Source organism: Pteropus alecto, unplaced genomic scaffold (genome assembly GCF_000325575.1).
Source record: "Pteropus alecto unplaced genomic scaffold, ASM32557v1 scaffold57, whole genome shotgun sequence".
In the NCBI taxonomy this organism is placed as follows: domain Eukaryota; kingdom Metazoa; phylum Chordata; class Mammalia; order Chiroptera; family Pteropodidae; genus Pteropus; species Pteropus alecto.
Genome location: NW_006442508.1, coordinates 15245885 through 15269512, shown reverse-complemented (window position 1 = coordinate 15269512; position 23628 = coordinate 15245885). Strand labels below are relative to the sequence as shown.

General features: G+C 30.3%; 1 protein-coding gene across 1 annotated transcript in view; it reads right to left on the bottom strand.

The window, feature by feature from the left end:
- Positions 1-23628, bottom strand: part of ADGRL3 (adhesion G protein-coupled receptor L3) — a 566410-nt gene that overhangs the window by 41800 nt on the left and 500982 nt on the right. The window lies entirely within an intron of this gene.

Below are 23628 nucleotides of genomic sequence, written 5' to 3'. Positions count from 1 at the left end.
GAAATGGCATTGGAAAAAAAAATGAAAGCAAAGGACTCTTCACCAGAAGAACAAACTGAAAGTCTAAAGCAAGGTCACCCATTAGGTTGCCAATTTTTACGTTTATTGTTGCAGTACATGTAACTTTAAAATGTTCAAAGAAAAAAAGCTCAAATATTAACATCTATGTTTATTTTTATTTGATTAGTACAGACTTGTAGCTTTGCTTCAGAAATTTAAAAAATATATTCATAAACAATTAGATCATTGATCAAGTGATATATATCAAATTGAAATATAATTTTGCATTTGTAAAATTTAATTTTTTAAGGAGGTATATTTTTCTTTTTGGAAATTTAATAAAGAAGTTCATTAATATCAATTGCAATTGGGCACTTTCATAACCATAGATCATTTTTAAGATAAACTACTAAATTACAAAATAATTTTAGATGAATGATGTCCAAACAAACAACAGAAATGAAGACTATGCAGCACAGAGGAACACATCACAATGAGAGGAGAAAGCTACTAAAAGCGAAACAAGTCTGTACCACATGAAGCTGCTATTAACTGTGGCACTGAAATCAGATGATATCCAATTAAAGAAGTGAAGCAGAATTTCTTTGGCAGTACACCTGCAGCATATTTATTCTGCATAGAAGTTGTGTGCCTGATTATTTTCCTGCACAGTTTGCTCTTCTGCCTCAATGTGAATGACAGAAGCTCTAATGATTTTTCAGTACTGATCTGATAGCTGTTTCATGGGACCACACTGATAAATGAAATTTATCAGCCATTCAGGTCATTCTTACTTGATGAAGGGTCTGTTATCCTCATAGCTAAAGAATGCATAGACATAAAGACAAGAACACCAACATTAGCATTTTATGACAAAGAAATTCATATGAAAAATATTCTCCTGGTCCCCAAAGGCCTCTGTCACCCACCTCCCTAAAATCCTTAAAAGGCATTATAACTTTCCCTTTATATCTAGAAGGTAAATCTTAAAATGATCATGAGAACTTAAATAACAAGGAATAAAGTCAATTTTACAAAACTGCAATATCCCTTATGAGACTAAAGCATCCCATTTTTTCATCATGTGCTCATATTACTTGTGACTTGACAGAGACATTTATTTCTTAGAGATCGCATTTCTCTAGAGAATGAGAAATCATGAGCAATCTGAAAAAGGCCTGGGGGCATGCTTAAAATGACAGATTTCATGTCATCTAAAGATATCCTTATTCTGTAATATTAGTAGGTAAGATTACTTAATTATGGACAGTATGCTTCTAAGTAATTTTAACTTGCAGATGATTAACCTGAGTTAAATCTGAACATTATAGCCCTTTGAAAATAATTGATCCTAACTATATTAGAATTCTTTTCCGTTAGTTTACCGAGAAGAAAAAAATGAATAATCTTTTTGTAGTAATAGAAACAAACATACAACACCTGTTCATTATCACTTATATTTACTTATTTAGTATCATTCTGATAAAATAAGATCCCAGTGCCAAATTAGTAAAGACAAGTTAGGGAACATTTTAGATAATCTTTTTACAAACATAGCTGTTGCTCAGTGAATTATGATAGGGCAGAAAAGGAAAAGAAATTGTCTGCTCTTTTCTCTTACCTCTTGTCAGAGGCAATAGTTTCTGATATTATGCATATCTAAAGCTTTTAGAAAGGCCCCAACTGTGATGCATTTTGAATAAGAGAACTACTGATGAAAACCTCACTTTTCCAGAATGATGAAAGAGTAAAAAATGGAGTGAGAGCCTAAGATTTGAAGCCAGTTTACCTGGGGTTTACGTTCTAGCTCAGCTATTTACTAGCTACTTGATCTAGGCAAAATTAATTAACCTGTGGTTGTGTCAGTTTTTGCATCAATAAAATGGTGATAATTATAATGTAAGTTTCTTGTGATAATGATATATTACATATACAGTGCTCAGAACAGTGCCTGACACATATTGTGTTCAGTAAATATTATATAGTGTTTATGTATTTAAAGCTAAAGTCACACTGAAAATACAGTATTTCTCCCTCAAAGAATAAAACACCAAATAATAAATGTTGATTAGCTAAATTCATTTGAGTATGTTTCAGGAGTAATATTATGCAGTAGAATAGATGTGGTTGAAATAAGTTTGTAGATGGAGCAGGGAGTGGCTGTGCTGTTTAATATGGCGACTATAGGCCACGTGAATTAATTTAAAGTTAAATTTATTAAAATAAAATAAAGTTTAAAATTTAATTCTTTAGTCACACTGTTCACATTATAAGTCCTAAAAAGCTTCCAAAACTGCCATATTGGGCAGTGTAGTTCTAGAACATTTCTGTCTTCACAGGAAGCTCTATTAAACAGTGCTGGACTAGGACATTCAAAAAGAGAATTATAAGAAAGAAAATGGAATTCTAATTAAATAACACTATGGATATGAAAGATAAAGAGAGAAATGTTTCTAAGAACTGATCATGTTAAACAGTTATAAACTGTGCCTGTACTTATATTAATACTGAAAAGTTATATTACATGATAATATGATATGAATTGCATTATATGCATTTCCACTGCATCAGTATATTCCATTTGTGATGCCAAGTTCATGACTGGAATGAGTCCACTTTAATTTCTATAGTACAATGTCAAGTGAAAAAAGTTATGGAGGTTAACATATAGGAATACATGAAAGAATACTCTACAAAATTATATTAAGCTATCTAAACATTTCACAGAATAAAATACTTGCACAATAACTGCTGAAGTGAGATGTTTTGACTTTAATGCAAAATATCCAAAAGAGAGATATTAGGGTGCAATTCAGCAGTTTTTGTTGGCAATTGTGGGGTCCAGCCAGTTGTGCCACTCAATAACAAAGGCTGTAATTCCACCTTCACTTACAATTGACTATAGCCATGTGTTTAGTGTCCACTGGGATACGACCACAAGTCAGTTGTGACATTTCTGGGTCTTGCCAATTATAGGATTGGAATTGGGCTTCCCTTGACAATCTTTCCCTCCTTTTGCTAGGATAAAATGACAGTAGAACCTCAGACCCCATAAATTAAAGCTGTTAACTGAGATGAAACTGCCTTATTAGATTTAGACTACCTACTTTCAGATTCTTACATAATAAGTTTAAGCCACTATATTTTAGAGGATTTTTCACAGTGGCTTAGCCTGTGCAATAATTAATAGAGCACTTAATTTTATCTTTGAGCTATACAAATTCCGAGTTCATATTCAATATAGAAATTCATGCTAACGGACAAAGAACTATTAATTAATTTAATTCCCAGAATGACATAATTAATGTACAATGGTTCAAAATCTAAACATCACTAAAGATTACCTATAACGTCATTGCCTTCTATCATTTTGTGAGATAGTCTATTGGCTTAGAGACTCTAGTTTTGTAATGTCTCTCCACCAAATCCAAATTAAATCAGCCATCAGTTATGCTGGCAGAGCTATACATGCTTGATTTATTTATTTATTTTTTAATTCTAAAAAACACATTTATGAAACTAGTTTCTAATACTACATAATTTTCATTCTGATTTACCAATGCAAGTCTATATAAACAAAAATCTCATTCCAGGTTGATGACTAAACCAATTTTACCACAGCTATTTTTAAGGTTTTATGAAAATATTGACATAAAGGCCTGAGATGCTCTTTGCAGATGTTAACAAGAACTTACATGTTATCTTATAATTTATAAGTGGTGATTTGTTGAAAATAACTTGCTTATAAAATTGTCAAAGAACATATAAGAAAGACCCCCCCTTTAGCAAATATATTTTCTTTTGTCATTTATTATTTTATTCTTACTAATATAAAATAACTTTATTTAAATAGTAATGCCATAAATATTTTTAAAGCGATCATTAGAATCAAAATTGAAATTTTTATGGGTTTCTACATAGATGATAAAAAAATATATATTTATATATTCTATAACAATTCAAAAGAAGAAAAAAATGGCTATTAACATCTAGCTCCATTGAAGAGTAGCTCAAAATACATCTTAAAGAAAATAGATTTTTTAACGAAAATATTAACTTATAAATTACTGCTATAATGTAAAGACTCATAGTATATCAGTATAGACAAATGATGAATGGAAAAAATCCAGTTAGTTATGAGATATGCTTTCTCTGACTTCAAGAGTTCAAAATAAAATATTGTTTTTATCTAAAATTTATCTAAAATTTAATATAAAGGAGATAAATTCTTTAAATAGTTTAAAATTTTCCCTATTATATGTCCCTTCTATTATATTAAGATAGTATATAATTTTCTTAAATAGTGGGATGGGTAGAATTTGGTGTACAGGAAAATGGAGTTGAGGCAGGATAGTTAGCCTAAGAAAGTGCTCCTCCCTTCCAGGATGCGGCTTTGGAATTTTTCCTCAATCCTTTACTCAGCTCTCTCCCTGTGGCTCTGGAACTTCTCCCTTGTCCCTTATTCAGCCATCTCCCTGTTTTGATTCCAAGCAGAAACAAGCTAAGACCAGGAAGCAGGATGGATAGCCTCGGGATACCCCTACCCCCAGGAAAAAAAAAAGGCTCCATAATTCAGACAGCTCAAGGTAAACTCACTCTCTCTGAGTTGCCCATACTTCTCTTTTAAGTGTGTATTTTTACTTTAATAAAACTTGCACTTTCCTGCTTGTTGTTTGTTGTGTCCTTGAATTCTTTCTCTCAGCATGAGACAAGAACCTAGTCATCTGAACTCCAGGTCCGGGGTTCCTTTTTGGACTCCCATCCTGTGAGCTCTCTAGTATCCCAGTTATGGGAGGCATATTTGAGTATTTAATCCTCAGGCCAAAAGGTCTGGTAATGGATAAGTCACAACAGGTAAAGAAAAGGAATGACTCAGGCAGAATTGTTGATTCCATCAATTTCAAGATTAATACATTCTGAGATCCTCTGAAATTGTTCAGGAATTAGCTAATTGGTTTAGTGAGTGAACTGTATATTTAATAGTGAGAAAAAGAGCGATCATGATATATACCCTGATTAGTATCCCAATATTTCCAGGTTCACTATGCAGCTGAATTTACTTTTTCTGATATAAAACTAATTATGAATCTGGTTTGGGTTACTGTAGGAATGATAAAAGTAATATGGCTGAGTGTTTCAAGATAAAATTATTCTTTATTCCTCATAGAAGGAAAAAAGGTGATAAATACTTTTGCATCTGTATGTTGAGCAGGTTTCCTTTTTGCCTCTCAATCAATGAGGAGGCTCCCAAACTGAGGACTAAGAGGATTTAGTCGGCCATATTCTAAAAGGAGCCAGCAGCAACTCAAGCTAATAGACCTTACTTCAAAATGATCTGAGACACTGCTTTGCCACATTACCAGTCCCCGGGGTCGTCCCAGTCTTTCAGACTAGAAGAGTACAGACAAGGCCCTTTAGGACTGCAATATTCACAGAACATAAGAAATAGTGAAAAGAGGAAAGAGACATCTTTACTTATATGAATCCTCCAGTCACAAATTTTAGCAGGCAGTAGAGGAAGAATGTTTGAAATGGGATATGTTATTGGAGCTTTAAATTGGTCAGGCATTTACTAACCAGAATAGACTGGCAAAGTATCAACATCTAAGGTAACATTAAGAAATCTGCTATCCAGTGGTTAAGAAATATCTAAGAGAGCATAGCTAAAAGAGTATGATCAGAGAAAAATCAAAACATTTTGTGTTTACACCTCACTGAGGAAAATGCTCAATCAACTAGAAACACTTATGAAAGAAATCCTAACTGCTTTACATTTCTAGCGTATTTTATATTAGTGGAACTATACCATCCTAAAACTACATTATTATTTTACATTCTCTCTCTCTCTTTTAACCACTATGAGAAGATTAAAAGGAAAAGTCATTTAGAATGTAATTCAATATTTCTGACTAAAATATGAATGTTTCATTATGGTCATATATTTAAATCACTAAGTGTTAAAGTATTAAAAATTTTGAGAAAAATAGTCATATAATATAAATGTAAAAATGATAAACAGCAGAGAATATGATTATATTTCAACTCTGAATTTTATTACTATTAAATATTACTCTGAATTTTATTACTATTAAATATTTTATTACTATTAAATAAAAGCTATATTACTACATTTTGTTCATATGAAATTCATTAAGAGAATGAAATGAACCAAGTAAATAAAATAAATGGCTTAAAATATATCATAAACACTTTCATTCCCATGCCTCAATGTCCTTATAATAATACTACAGATTTGAGAGCACAAACCAATATTAAATTTTAATCACAGATTTCACACCACCGATGAATTGGGTAAGCCTGAAATTAGGCAGAATTGAATATAATAAATCAGGATAAATAAATATTAAATCAATGACAGATAAAACTTTAATTATATTATCTCCACGATTCAAAAATTTTGTGTGAATTTTTATACCTCAATATAATATGGTTAAAGAACTAATTTATATATGAAAAAATTAAGTGTATTAATTATGAGAATGAATGATGAATTATTATAGTACACAGAGACAGCTACAAACATTATATCTTAGTATCTCCATCTATTATAAAAATGAATTGGTAGGTTTGATGCAAATAGATATAAAATTTGGAACCTTATGTTACAAGTAAACAATACCACTGTATGATTACTTATTAATATAAATATATGGAAGGTAGTCTACCATAGTGACTGAATGTATGGACTTTTGAATGAGCCTACCTGAGTTTGAATGCCAGCTGAGCACTTTACTAACTTTGTAACTTTGGGCTAATTATTTAACTTCTCTGAGCCTCACATTCCTCATTTGTGAAGTGGGGATAAACACAAACTTTCTTCCTAGGGCTATTTTGTGCATTATATAAAACGGCTTGACACTTTTATCTAATACACAAAAGTGTGCAAATATGCAAAAATTTAATACACAAAAGTACTATATAAATATTTGTTATTACACTTATGTTGTATATTGACTTTATGACCTCAAAAAAAGGCTATAGGAAAAAATACGAACACAACGCTACATTAGGTTTCCTTTTAAGTGTTTTGGAAATTCATATATTAAATAGAAATCTGAAGAGAAAGAGCAAGTCACTGCTTCTTTCAGATATGATCTTTAATATTTACATTTTAAAAGCCTCAGTTTACAGACTTTTAGGCTTAGTAAATGCTATAAACTTTTATATTCTCAATTGAAATGGGGTATATACACAATTCTAATGAACATTAAAACTGAAACCTAGATTTCTCTGGATTACATGAGAAATCTAAATTTAAGTCATAAATATATGTATCCTCAGAGTTGAAAAGTCCACTAAGTTACTTCAATATTTCACTGAATATAATCATTTGACTATAACATAATGAATAAAAGACATAAAATCATATGGGAGATGTTCATTAAAATTCATTAAGAGATATATAATCTAAAATTGAACATTTTTTTCTAGTTTTGAAAATTTGAAATCTTGAATAGAAAAGATAAAATAATTGACAAGGTAGTTATATAAAGTAGTGTATTTTTTTCAATAATTTTTATCTTATAATCAATCTAAACTGTAGCTTTAGTCAGTAATATTTCAAGATCCATAAAATATTAGCAACAATTTGACATCTTTTACTTATTGATGCTTATAATTAATATCACAATGTTTCCTGACTCACTATAGGCAGTCCAATATTTTTAAGACTTAACACAGAGTCTTAGAACATGTGACTCTTTAGAACATGTGACTATAGGGCTGATAAAATGCAAGGAGATGAAGTACATTAAAGAATATATTGCATTCTTTCGGAATTTCTTTTTTAAGTCAGAAGATACACAAACTTTTAGGGTAAGAAAAATAAGCTAGGAAATTAATAACTTTTTGGTATTCTTGCCAAATATGTTTTGACAAGTTGAATTGCTGTTATACTCTTTCTCATGCCATATGGTATCATCACCTCTTGTTTCAACAACTTGCAACAGAAACATTCATCATTCCCAATCTGTAAATAAACACTTTTTTATAAACTGGTTGTAAGAATAACTAAAACATAAAAAATGCATGACTGGGTATTTAAAACACATCTGTACTTACTAAAAATTCCAATAAATGGAACCAAGTGAGGCAATGAAACATTAAGACGCAGACAGGTTTTATTTAATTTTGTACAAGTAATTTAACCTTCATAAGCCTTAGTTTACTCACCTCCACAATAAATAAAAAATCTCACTAGGATCTTTTCAGAGTTAAATAGAACCAAGAAAAGAATAACCTATGACTCCTAAGTTATCAATTAGTAAGAGCTATTGAAGAGCACTATGATTTCTTGAATTCGTCATATGGAACAGTGAAAAGTCCACTGTAATTATCCAGCCAAGAATTTGAAGTCACCCTGCATAGATAGTGCTCAAAAGCTAGTTGTTATATGGACAGTGGGTAGGCCTAATTAATGACCTAAGATCTCTATTTCAAGCCTGCTTTTTAATACAGAAGCCCTACGAGATATTATTGTTCCCAATTAAATTTGTTACTAGGAATTTAAATATGATCTTCTTAGGATTATGTTAATGAGAAAAAAATTAGTAAATGTTATAAAAATTTAAGCAATATAATAAATAAACCAAATTTTGTAGATTTATAAAAGCTCTAAGTAGCAAAATAGCAAATCTTAAATCAATCACATTTTAAGTCAAAGGGTAGCCTCAATAAAGTACTAAGAATCAACATCGGTCAGAATATATTCCCTGATGATAATGAAATTAAATTAAGAATCAGTAACTAATAGAATATACACACATATCCATCTGTTGCTACATCTCCAAAATAGTCTCCAGCCCCAAAACATATTACAAATAAGTGCTATCTAATATTTAAGTAACAATAATTCTTTTCTCATATAGGGTAGGTCTAAACAGAAAAGAAGAAAAACATTTTATGTGACTACTATAACTTACTAGGTAAAGATAGTTTAAGAGAATGAAAAATAAGTTAGATTAATTTACTTGAGAACTTATATAAAAATCCTAGATAAACTGTTAAATAGCAAAATCCAATGGTACATAAATATCATGATTACTTAAGATTTATCTCAAAATGATAAGAAATATATTAGAAGAACTTTATCAACTGATTCTGAAATTTATGTGAAAGAATAGTAAAAATCCATGAGTAATTTTGAAAGAGATGATCAAAATGGATAGACTCACTCTACCAGATATTAAACATGTTCTGGTAATGTGGTAATTAATAGTAGAGTAAGAAATTGTATGTCCATGGAACAGAAGAGAGAGCACAGAAACAGATAAAGATAGTGTGGCAGCACAATTATGGAGGAAAAAAGATGAGTTATTTAGCAAATGACGTTGAAATTTGCCTTATTATATAAAGAAAACAAAATATTCTCCAAAGACATTAAAGTGAATTGTAAAACTACAAGACAAAGAAAATGTAGGAAACAAAAGGAAATCAAGGAAAAAAATATATTCCTACTCAGTTTAAAAAGATTTCTGTTAAAAGACCTCAAAAGCATATACCACAGAGGAAAAAAATGGCGATTTAAATTTATAACTTTCCTGTAACAAATGCACAGTTAACAGAGACATGACAGGCTAGGGAAGATATACGTAATAGAAAAAGCACTTATATTGTGTATTGTCAGGTAAAAGAAAAAAAAAAAAAGCACAGAAAGGCTAACAGGAAAAAAAATGAAAAATAAAATAAAACACTTTTCAAAAAGAGAAAATCTAGTAGAAACAAATGGGCATAATCATTTTAGTAAGAGGGGTCCTATGAGTATTAACGGATCTACTGAGATGTTACATATTTGCTGTTTCATTATATTACATTATGAAAGTTACTGAATGGGAGATCTACCAATTTTAGAAATCATTCTACAGTTTATTGAACAAGGTGTGGTAAATTCAAAGAAGGCAGAAAAACCAGAGAACTGCAATGACAATAACTATTACAAAAAAGTGCCATTTTTTGACTTACATCTTGGTATATGTTAAATATTAATATCCAGTTATGCCAATATTTTTACTGATAAATTTTAAATTTTTATGCTCATGGCTTGTTTTCTTAATCTCATAATTAAAAAGTTTTAAATTATAACCTGAGACTATCAATCTTGGTTCTGGAACTGAGAGGATTTTGTATTAGCATGTTAAAGTGTCTGATATAAAATATCTACTTCCACAGACAACATTCCAGATTATTCTAGAATGCATGCTCAAATAGCACATTTATAAAGTGCCAGGGGCTTTGATGACAGACATTTAAAAAATTTATAATTGTATGTAGTGGAAAAATCCAACAACAATTTGGACTCAGCCAAGAAAAATATAGATTAGGAAATTTTCAAGTGTGAACTGAGCAGCTCAAGACACTTAAAATTCCGCTATACTGTCTGCACATTTTAATTATAAATCCAGTAATTTAATACATAGTCTTTTATTTAAGTAACTATGACTTACGCTTTCATCAATTTTTATATGAGATAAAAAAAAATATTTTAGAACAAATACTACTGTTAGAAAGCACTCCTAAGAAAACAGAAGAATGAGAAAAGCTGGTTCAAAACGTGTTACCATATTGTTATTTTACTTAAGTGAAGTATTTCTTTGGAATTAGAGGAAACTGATATGTACCCAGAGAATGTTGGTAAGTTTTTCAGTCCATATGAATAGTCTATAACCTTTATGATGATTTTAACAATCAGTGATTATCAATTTATTACCTTCAATTACAGTATATTTTAGTTTCTGTTTATGAATCAGTATATAGTTAAATAGCCTGAGTTGTGATTTTTAAGATTTATGTGTCTTGTTATTTTCTAGAATTTGGGGAGAACATGTATGTATCTAAGGTAGAATGTAAGTAGTGTTGTCACTCATCTAGGGAACTTTTCCATAGCTACTAGGTAGGACTCTATTGACTAATATGGTAATTGACTGTGAGAAGATAGGAAATAATGAATTTAGACAACTAAAATGGTTATCCAATCCAACTTTCCACCATTTTTTTTCTTCCCTAAAAATTCATCCTGTCCTTTGAACTCATAGTCCAATACCAACAAATTCTCCTGTATCCTAAACTTTATCCCTGCGTGATTCTGCCACCTTCACACTCTAAGTAAAATTTTCCTTTGCTGACAGTGCTTTCCATGATGATTACAGAAATTCTAGTACTGGTTCTCTCACAACCTTCAGGCAACAGAAGTACCACTGCCGAACCACGATTTACCCTTTGTCAAAAACCCAGCTCTTTTGAGGTTTGTGCCATCAAAATTTTGATACCATCCTTTATTCTTTCTAATTTTTGTTATCTACTAACATCTCTAAACCTTCTGTACTTCTGTCTCTCTAGTTTTCACTATACATCATCCCCTTCAAATTCATACTTCACTCCTTGGCCAGCCCAGATCATATGGCTTCTTACTTTCTTACATACATTTTTTTCTTTAATGATTTGAAAACAAATCTCAACCCTGAATATGTGAACATTGCTGGAATAATACTACATGACCATGATTACTGAAAACATTCTAAATTCATGAAAACAAATCTCTAATGGCACTTAGTAATGGCTGACAAGCCAACTCCACTTCCGTAGCACATATGCTTTCCCATTCTCTATAAGGAATATTTTGCATCTTCCTTCAATCCTAAACTTCCTCCTCATCTCAAACCCTTCAACTGAATATTGCTTTCTATTTCCTTAAAAAATCAGAAACAATCTGACAGTTGCAAATGCATTAGGGCACTGTCAAGACCTCACAATCCTTTGTACAGCTCCTGAAGCTATTTTTCCAGCTGCTGAATGCTTAGCTACTAAAGGTTTGTCCCTGTGACCTACAGATGATTGTCCTTGGGCACTGGTGCTACTGTGCCAATGCAGCAAGAAGTACTTGGGAGTTTAAGTTTTACTTCCACTCCCAAGCAAGGCTGCAGTCAATTACTAACAGATGTGGAGTTACACAGTCCCAACTCCTTTGCCTCAAGGGTTGACAGCTCCAAAGTGCAATTTATAGAACTCCCTTTGGGATCAGTTAGTCTTTGATTTCATACAAAATCACAACCTTGTACCCTCCTTTTTCTTACCTGTTGCTCCCCCTTACTTTCTTACTAATATCTTCTGAAAACAATCCCTTAATAAATTGTACTAAATCCTTGTTTCAGAGTCCATTTCTGGAAGTACTCAAGTAAGAATAGTGGCAGAAATGTTCTCATCTTTCTAACACAAATCAACTACCTTCAACAGTACTCACACACTCTATTTTCCCTCCTATTATAATAAAACAAATGCCTGTTCTTATAAAGCCAACATATCCACTCATCCTAATGCTTCTCATGAACTGTGTGTACTGATGCAATGATTGTCCTCTCTCCTGCTTCATTACTATCTCTCTCCCTATTGGCTCATTCTCATCAGCAAAATATTTTAGTATTCCCTACCTTAAAAAAACAAACAAAACTTCTTCCTAGATCCCAGAGATTCTCCAAGTATCCTGTATGTTATTCTTTACTAAAAAATTTGTCAATAGTTTTCTATACTTGTATTCTATATTTGCTCGCTCTTGTTTTCTTAAAAGCTACTCAATTTAGGGAAACTTTCCCCATAACTCCACAATGCACCTGTCATTGCCAAATACATTTTTAATGTTTTTCATCTTATCACATTTGACCACTCAGCAATATTTTATAAGCATCTATTCCTTTATTTTCTTGGCTTGCATGACATGTTTTTATATTTAACTCACTGACTGTACTTTACAAGTCACCACGAACAGAACAACATTCTTCTCGGGAGGTTTCATTTAGTAATTCACTCTACATACTTAGTAACTCTGAAATCCCTATCTCTAATCCTGACAAGACTGCTGTGATATTAAGACTCCTGACAATTGCACTTTGCTAGCTTGATTTTATAGTTCATAATTTAAAGTATTAAAATAATCATAGGGTTTTAAAGATGGGGCCCTTAGTGATCATGTAATCCAATTATTTGGATTTAAGGCTTCATAAACATGTTCTTAATCTAAAATGATGTTTATTAAAAAGACAATCATATATATATTATTTTATTTTTAATTAAATTTATTGAAATGACATTGGTTAATAAAATTATATAGGTTTCAATTGTACGATTCAATATGCCATCTGTATACTGCACTGTATGTTCACCACCCAGTCAACTCTCCTTTTGTCACCATATATTAGACTCCCTTTATCCTTATCTACCCCTCCCTTCACCTTTTTCCCTCGAGTAACCACTGAATTGTTGTCTGTCTATGATTTGTTGCTTTCAGTTTTATATCCCACATGACTGAAATCATATGGACCTCAACCGTTTCTGCCTGACATTTCATTTAGCATGATTATCTCAAGATCCACCCATATTGTCACAAATGGCAGTATTTCATCTCTTCTTATGACTGAATAACAGTCCATTGTATATATTTATAATAAATGTTTTCAAATATTTTGGGTAGATGCCTAGAAGAGGGATTGCAGAGTCATAGAATAACTCTATTCTTAATTTTTTGAGGAAACTCCATACTGTTTTCCATAGTGGCTGTACCAATTTACATTCTCACCAGCAGTGTATGAGGGTTCCTTTTTCTCCACAAACTCTCTAACATTTATTACTTGTCTTGTTGATAAGAGCCATTCTTACAGTTGTGAGGTGGTATCTCACAGTGGTTTTGATTAACATTTCTCCAATATCTAGGGAACTTGAACATCTTTTCATATGTCTGTTGGCCATTTTTTATGTCTTCTTGGGAGAAGTGTTTGCTTAGGTCCTCTGCCCATTTTTTAAGTGGATTGTTTGTTTTTCTTTTGTTGTTGAGTTGTATGAGTTCTTAATATATTCTGGATATTAGCCCCTTAATGGAGGTATTGCTTGCAAATATTTTCTCCCATTCAGCTGGTTGCCTCTTTGTTTTGTGGATGGTTTTTTTTTGCTGTTCAGAAGCTTTTTAGCTTGACATAATCTCATTCGTTCATTGTTGCTTTTACTTACCTTGCCTTTGAGGTCAAATCCATAAAATTTTCTCTAAAACCAAGGTCCATGAGTTTATTATCTATGTTTTCTTCCATGCAATTTATTGTTTCATGTCTTATGTTTAGATCTTTGATCCACTTTGAGTTAATTTTGGTACATGGTGGAACAGAATCAAGAGCCCAGAAATAAACCCACATATATATGGGCAAATAGTTTTCGACAAAGGAATACAAAAGTATACAATAGAGAAAAAAAGACTCTCTTCAATAAATGATGCTGGGAAAATTAGAAATCCACAACAAAGAAATGAAACTAGAAAATCATATATTTTAAAATTAAATACAATTTAATCTATTTATAGATGTGCAATGTGATACGACAAGGAGCAATGGTTAAGAAAATGGACTCTGAAGTCAGACTGCCTGTTAGAATCCTAGTTCTGACACTAACTAGCTGTTAGGTCTTTAGATGAGTTAATTACCCGCTAGAAATCTCCAAGGGTTACTGCAAAGAGTTTGCAAATGTAAAGGACTTCAAATTGTGCCTAGTATATGATAAAACTTAATTAGATTAACTATTTTTCTTTTTTATTTTGCACATAATTTTAGATAGACACAACACATAAAATCTCAAATTGATGTTTCATCAAGTGCAACAATTACAGTTGATTTAGGGGCAGAACCAGGAAGTATCTATCTTTTATTTCAGAACCTATGACTAAATTTTTACTTACAATATATGACTAAAATTACAATAAAATATTTCACTTAACATTACCATTAATTTTTACTTTAAATATCTCCAAGAAGCATTTGAAACTTGAGTTGATTAGGATTTCAAGGCTAAAAGTCTTTTAACCCAATATTATTTAAAGTTTCTCACAACAAATTATTTAAATTAGTAAGTTTTTGTCAATTTTCAAAAAAATATAAATGTATAATCATTGTACTAAATAAAAACTTATTTTTGAATTAATTTGTATCATTTTAAACAGAGCTATGTTAGTGAAAATTGTATTTCTAGTTGGTTCTGATTATAGTAACCAAGCCAAACTCTTTGAAGTCACAATATTATATCTATGGGGTTTCATGTGTATTCCATTCAACCTTTGAAAATATTAATATTTCTATTTAAGACTTTGAAGAATTATTATTTTAAATAACCATTGGGTAAAAACAGCTTATGTATCCAAAAAAACAATCTGCCAGTAAAATAATTCAAAAGTGATTCAAATGTCTTTATTTACATTTAAAAGTTCCAAATCTACTCATTCCTTGTGTAATTGTTTATGAGTTGAAACTACATTAAAATAAATGTTAAATGTGAATAAAATCATTTTAGGGTAATATTTATAAGTTTCACTCATGGTGTGTAATAGTTAATTTTCCAAAAAAGGATTAAACGAGATATTACTAAATATATGTACCTGCTTTGAACTTTATTCAAAGGTTTAAAGTCCAAGAAAAATAAATAGCAATTACCTTTAAAAAATGAAAAAAAAAGGTAAAAGAGAGTAAGTTTTGAAAAAATTATCTCAAAAACATAACTATTATGATTTTCTATTAATTTTTAAATTATATAAATAAACACAATTCAAAACCTAGAATGAGACCTACCTTATGAAGAATTTGGAGACAAATGAATTATAGTAATAAATGTTCTCATTTTCATAAGATTATATTAAATTTTCATTATGTAGCTATATCCATAGTTGCATATTCACAATAGAAAATTAGACTCAATTTTTTAACATCTTTTCAGGGGTTAGAAATATAGAATAACTCTTTCAGAAAAATAATATTATTAGAGTGTTCTGTCTCTAATAAGTTTATGAATAAAATGTAGACAAAGCCACTTTTAAGAAAAAAATTTATAAGCATACCTTACATTTTTCATCCAATGTCAAAAATTCAAAATCGCTGTGGTATAATAAAAAATAGATATTTGGTCTTTGTCCTTGGTTCCTGGCACAGACATGTGATGCCAACAAAAGGCTTCTGAAAAATATTTCCCATCCTGACCATAGGAGAAAAACCCATCAGGAAAGGCTTATGAAAAGAGCCCTCTTTTGTTTTCTTTTCTGTTTTTGAGAATATTTGCTAAAAGTAAGATGTAGGTAGCTAAAGAAGCCATGTTTGGACCTTAAGCTGACACAGTGAATGACAACAGCCTACGAGCTGAGGATGATAAAAGATGTTAAGAGCATACTTCATTGAAGAACTGAACCAACTCTGGAAGCACATATCTCTGAATTTTATGTTCTGTAAATCACTGATGGCATTATAATTTAGGCTATTTTATTGGTCAGCATTTGATATTCACAGCAGGGCCATTTTAACAGACACATACATTCTACTGACTAGTGAGAGAAACCAGTCTGACTAGAAAATCACTATCTTGATTTTTTGCCATATCTGCATTTTCACAATTAATACATTTTTAAAAATCATCTCACTCTTCTTGCTTTATGTTTTAAAAGGAAATATATCATAACTATAAATAAAAAGCAAGATTATTTGCCATTATAGAAAATAATAAAGATATACAAAATGAATCAATACTAAAACCAAATAAAATACAAAAAAAAAATTAGACACAAAAATCAAATCAAATCAAATCAAATCTATACACTGATGACTCCAAATTTAAATCTCTAGCTTTCACTATTCCAAATGCCTATTCAACATTTACACTATACTGTTTAGTAAGTTGTCTAAAAAAAAATCTGATTAATCCCTAATGTATTTTTTTTTAGTTTTCCACATCTCAGTAATAACATCTCATTTTTCCATTATCTCAAGCTAAAAACCTTGTACTCCACTCCTTTCTCTTATAGTCTATATAAAATAATATAAAATAATATAAAATTCTATAAGTCTTATCTTAAAACATATCCAAAATTTTAGCACTTCTCATTTATTGAATTAGTGAATAATTAAGTGATAAAAATAAAATCAAAGTTCATAAATTAAAAATTAAAATATACAAATAATATGGAATAAATCTTGTTAGTTACTATTATTCTCATTTTTTCTACTCATGAAATATGCACTATTTTGAGGAAAAACTGTGGATTTATGAATAGTTAGTTTAGATTAATTCTGATGTTGTGTGTGCAATTACTTCAGGAATGTTGGTTTCATAAAAAAAAAAAAAATTCCCATTACCAACTTTCTCAAAGTCTGACTGCACATTTTATGTAGGATCCAAAGGAAATCTCAGCCTAAGCCACATATATAGAATGAAGGAGCTGCTAATTTTCATGTTTTTATTATAAAGAAAAAATATTTTTTCCCTTACATAGTCTTTCAGGCTTTCTCATCCTTGGACTGAAACTGATTCTTCTAAATATGATAGAGACCTAATTATTTGGGGGAAAAGTGAAACTATATCTTGATTTCAAAGTATATATAGCAATTCCAGTGTGCTTGTAACAGTCATTCTTCATGATTTTCTTAAATGTCAGCTCTCAGTGTTTGAAATATGCCAAATACAGTGAGGCATAAAACATTTGGTTCCTGGAAAGATCATATGGGGATCTAAATGCATTTTAAAGAAAAAGCCTTAAAAAAAAAAAAAAAAAGGCCAACACTTTTACAGTTCAGAAAACAAAACTATAGCCTAAAGAGCATGATATAATGAGATTGTCAACAAAATTTACAGAGTGCCAAGATTTGTGAATCAATAGCTGAAATTCATTTTCCAGAGAAGTGATTGTTAAATGCTTTTAAATGCTGAAATTAAGTTAATCTGTAAAGGCCTTACTACTACCTAAAGAAGATCTTAACATAATTGAAGAAAATTTAGATCTTAACATAATTGAAGAAAATTTTCTTCATAATTGAAGAAAATCATAACAACATACAGAGCTCCAAACACTGTTGTTTAAGTTATATTACATTTCAAGTACACCTGGATCATTTATTATAATTTTATGGCACATTTCCAGTGATGTTTACCCGCTGACCAAGGAAATGGAGAAAGACTGGAGAAAATGAGATACCAGACAGATGATATTCATTTTAAAAAATTTCTCAAATATTATTTTATCTTATTACAATGACTAAAATAAATCTATTATAGGTTCTGACTCTTTCCAAAAACTGTGCGGTATGTATGGACATTAGGATGTATACTTGATAAAAAAGATTTGGTAAAACACATGTTCAGAATATTTGTTGACCTAATAATCTTTTTATAAGAGAGGTGGCAGTTTTTAAACACAACTCTAAATATTTAAAATAATTAGAAAACTGTGAAATTTTCATTTGAATTTAGTAATTTTGGTAGTGAAAAATAAAACTGTGAATAAAGTCAATTAATGGAGATATAAGCTATTTTTTTAAAGTCTTCATGGACTATATGGACTATATTGAGCATCCATTTTACAAACACATCAATATTTCAAAAATTTTAGCTAATATTTTGAAAAGAATGAGAAACTATTAAAAATATGTTCCTCAAAACTCATCCAGAGAACTTTGAAGTTGATGGATATTTTTATTAAATACAACTCAGAACTAAATTTATTATTGTCATAAAGATTCAAACTCTTTAGAATATGGCTCTGACTACAATATAAAGATGATACAATTTTGAAAAGCAGAAGAAAAACTAAAGCATTAAAATATTTCTGTGAGATCGTTATATTTATCAATTATATCAATTTGCTTTTCTGTCTTCAACTTTCTAGAACCCTACCATTCTTAATTACATAAAGGTTTAATGTAATACTAGTCAAGCTCAATGTAATTCTGACTTAACTATTTCTACCAGTATCTTGAAACAGTACTCAAGACAAAATTTACTTTCTACAGTATAAGTTATTGTGGATACTGGTAAGATGAAAAAAAATTTTTCTTTCCACCCTTGAAGCTATTCAGAAGCCTTCTCAAATTTCTTTACATATGGAGAGGGTCTAAGCTCACTGAGGGAACTTTCTTTCTTAAGGATTAATTAAAGAACTTACTATTTATTAATCAAATGATCATTTTACTCTGGATCCAAATCTTTCATAATAGGATAAGTCTGGCTCAAAAAAAAATATATCATGCAAATTCTTTTCTTTTCTTCTTTCTTTTTTTTTTTTTGACTGGGATCAGGTTTTATTCATTTTGGTTTGGCACAGTGACTCTCACACACAATATGTCAGATATTTATCAATTGTATATAGGTTTATTCTTCAAAAATATCTATTCTCATATTTCTTCATCAAGAATTCTGGAGCAAATTCTTAATGATACCACATGGTAAAAAGAGCCAATCAAATTTTAATGAAATTTTGATAAGAAGTTCAGCAAATTTCATAATGGAAAATATAAAGAAATGAAGGCAGTAGTATACTTCTACACGAAGTGGTTAAAAATAATAAAACCATCCTGTATGGGCACTAAACTATGGGCTGTACACTTTATATATATGATTGTATTTAATTATAAAACTCTATCAAGTAGATACAATAATTCCCAATTCAGAGGGGATACTAAAATGGAGAAAAATGATATAACTTGCAAGGTCATATAATCATTACAGGATTAAAAATAAATTCAAACCTAAGTATGTGTGACCCTAAAGTTATTACTCCTCTATAATGCCTTCCTTTAGCAATTAAAGGGAAGGAGAAAGAAAAGTCAAAAGTATTTCTTTAAACCATCTGACAATGTGTTTGCTGACCTATTGGTGGCTCAAGTAAAACCTAAATTAAGAGGAGAGACCAGAAATCGAAAAACATGACTACGCTAAAACCAGAAATCTGGATATAGAAGTCAATCCATGGATAAAGCAAAGGAAAAGACACAGGGAAGAAAAGTCTTGTAGGGCCTTGTCCTTCCACTTGGGCATCCATTTTCTTTCTTAGCCCGAAAAGCCTCTGTTATTTCTTTTTATTCTTCAAAACATTTATGAGGTTATTAAATGTAATTTTCAATAATAGAAGTAGTTGATAACTACAGAAACTATCAATTTTTATTTTGAAGGCAAATGTCAAGAGTGCCCTAAATACTTCTTAAGAATTAAAGTTTTACATATAACAGCTCAGCGATACCAGAAGTTAATTTTGTGCTGGTAAAAATTCAGTAATTGTTTTATTCAATTTACATAAATATTTTAAAAATTAGGTTAGACTTTTGCTATGATTATTTTTAGTTCCAATTTCAACTTGTTAGAAATACAATCAAGAAATTCAAATGACTGGAATTACTTTTTACCTTCAAATATAATTATTTATTTTGATGAAAAAGAGACAAAGTAAACAAATAGCAAGTATTGTTTAATTTTAATTACTTTTTTAGTTAAATCTGAGGATTGCCCTACCTCACTTCTTCTTTAATCATATTATTTATAGTAATTCACTCTATTTGTTTATTATTTTTTTCCAGAGTATACTATTTCTAAAGTAATGAGCAAGCCAAATGAATAACATCTAGAATAACATCAAAATGTATTTATTATAACAGTGATATAAATTTTGAAATAAAACATAAACATAATTATTTTTTAAAAAATAAGAATTAAATTAATATGAATAAATTGGAACCAGCCAGGCATAGTGTTAACTAAGAGAACCTCAGTAGAGAAACGGCAGAGATAAGACCTTAGGCCAAAGAGAGCACATCTAGAATGATCAGAAGAGCATATGACTCAAAAAGAGGCTGAAGAAAGAGAGCAGTAACTAGATCAGGGAGGTGCAATAGGCCATGATAGATGGTCTGGACTTTAGTATAAGAATAACAGGAAGCCATTGAAGATTTTTACCCGAGAGAGTTGCATGGTCAGATTTTAACTTTGAGAGATCAGTCTAACTGATGAAAGCAGGGCCAAGAATCAACATGTGAAAATAAATTAGGAGACCACTGTAGTGGCTCTGTAGAAGTTTATGGTGGCCTACAAGAAAATGGTAGCAGTGAATATAAGGAAAAAGCAAACATATTTTAGGTAAAGGAGATATCTATGTGTGAAAGAACACGTATAATAAAAGGAATAAAGATTTGATAAATAAATGAAGGGATTGTTTTAGAAAGACAACAACTTCCAGAAGGCCTTATATGGTGTTCTTTTCTCTTAATACACTAGACAATGTGGTCTGTCTTATTCATCACTTTATAAAAATTCAAAAAACAAAAGCAAATAAACATCATTAACTTTTAATGCCCTCTCTCATGTACTCATAAAAAGCCTTTCTAGATAATGTTTATGCCTTGAAATAAATACTCTCACATCACCCATACATTTAAAAAATACATAGTATGTAGATCCTTATTTTTGTTAAAAATAAAAAAGCCAGATTTTATGCTTAATGTTCAAAATCATTATTACCTTTCTAAGTTCTTTCCTTATCAATTATGCCCCACTACTTCTTACACACACTTCTTAAATAGTTAATAAAAATTAAAAAAAACAAATGTCCTTCAGATTCTAAAGAGTTCTAAAAATTTTCTCTAGATTCTTTCTTATGATCTCTCTTCAACATTCCCCTGTATCCTACAGATAACCATCTTTCCTACTTCATAGAGGAGAATAGGCAGAAACCCCTTGATTCACTGCCCTACCCTGGTTCCACAAACATATCTACATTGCACCTTTCTCAGTGGAAAAGGGTCCTCCTTCCTGGCTTCTGGTAATTCAGAGGAAAAGTAACCTTCATAAAATCTAATGGAGTTGAATTTCTCTGCCACTGCTCTAGATATCATTCTCAAAAATTCCTCAGGTTACGAATGTAATACTAATTTCCTTTCTTATATTTTTAACCCTTCTATTCTCAGTTCTTTTCCTTCAGCATATTCATATTCACGTTCCTTCCATCTTAAAACCACCTTCTGTACCCTTTCTAACATTTGCCTAATTTTTCTCCTTGCTTCATTGACTTTCTAAAAAAGCATCATAAAGGCTGTTTATATTCTTCTGCTCATTTGACAGTTGGACATATTTCATTATTATGCCTATTTTAAATAAGACAAGAAGGTTGAGTAAGGTTAAATAAACTTCCCTAAAACTATAAAATATAAAGCAGTTTAGACAGAATTCTAATCAAGATATTCTTATCTAAGGCTTTACTTTGCAATATAAAGCTTGATGCCATCATGTCATTATATGTAATGATTTGTTTTTGTGTTTATTTTTATAAATAGTAATATCATGTTCAATTCATGTTACTTAAAGAAATACATGTGAATAATGAGAAAACAAAGTGATCTTTTAAAATATGTGACCTAAAGATAAGTACATGACTTATTTTTTTCTGATTTTTAACTTGGCAAAAGCTATTACATAAATATCAAAGTATTATTCATCTCTTTATGGTATTACTTTAAAAGCATAAATGATAAAGTATTACTTGTTTATTATTTTACATTACAGAATAATAGATACAAAGATATTGTAATTTATACTAAAGTGAGTGAAAATATGATATGATAAAGGAAATACATTTTATTTAATTTATCCAAATTCAGTTTCATCAAGATCAAATAGTGCAAAGAACTGACACTATATTTTAGAAGGGCAGTCTAATTGTACATAATTCAACAATATTATTTCAGCTAAATATTAAAAACTTTAAAAACTATTACTCATAGTAGATTATTCTTAGTTTGCTCCATTATATTATTATTTTCTAATTCCTCAGCTATCCTTTTCAATTAATTTAGACAGATAATTTCTTCAACAAAATTAACCACTTAATGTTAATATACTTTTGTCACTAAAGTCTTTAATGTATTCATTTATTCTGTAACCATTTATTAAAGACCTACTGTGGGCAAAGAACTATGCCAGGCATTAAATGTAGAAAGATGGAAAATGGGTGACATAGCTACCATCTGAGGTAATTCAAAGAGAATGTCAGTAGCACATGAAAGTCACAGGTGACCTCAGGAAACTTCTGAAAGTATATTCATTTTAATACAAACATTTAACCAAGGTAACACATGGGCAAATTATATACAAATGCAGTTTAATACAGTATATGTATTAATGACTAAAGTACATCTCAACATTACTAGCTTTCTCAAATGAGACTCTAAAAGAAAAAGATAAATTTTTATATTGAGGAACTATATATCATTTCAGAAAATATAAATTACTTTTTTTTCCTGTATATATAAAGGAAGTACTACCAGTGTGAAAAATAATGTGAATATTTTCATATCTCTGCATAGCTAGGGTTTTCTGAGTACAGACAGAGTTGTAATTTGGGTTAAAAGACAAATTTGGGAAGTTAAAAGATGACTGAATGACTGAATAGATAGTGAGAGATTTATTCCCAGGATTTATCTCCAAGGAGGTAAACACTAACATTTTAAAGGGGGCTAAAGACTGGAACCATATATTTATATTCCAAAGGATTTTACATTACAGAGTTGAGGTTTCTCTTCTCTCAGGAGAAAAGGAGGGCAGCTCTATAATAGTTCCTATATGCCCAGGTTAATAATTAGGGAGCTCCTCTCTTGTGAGGTTTGAATCTCCCTTCTGATACTTACAGATGCCAATATCTAGCTCTCTTCACATTGCTCTGAATGGGAGCATAGAATGCTGGAAACTGATATGCTATTGTTCTAAAAAAGAATAGTCTGCCTGGATCCAGAAACTTTGTATTTGCTTTCGGGATAATATATATATATATATATTTACTACTAA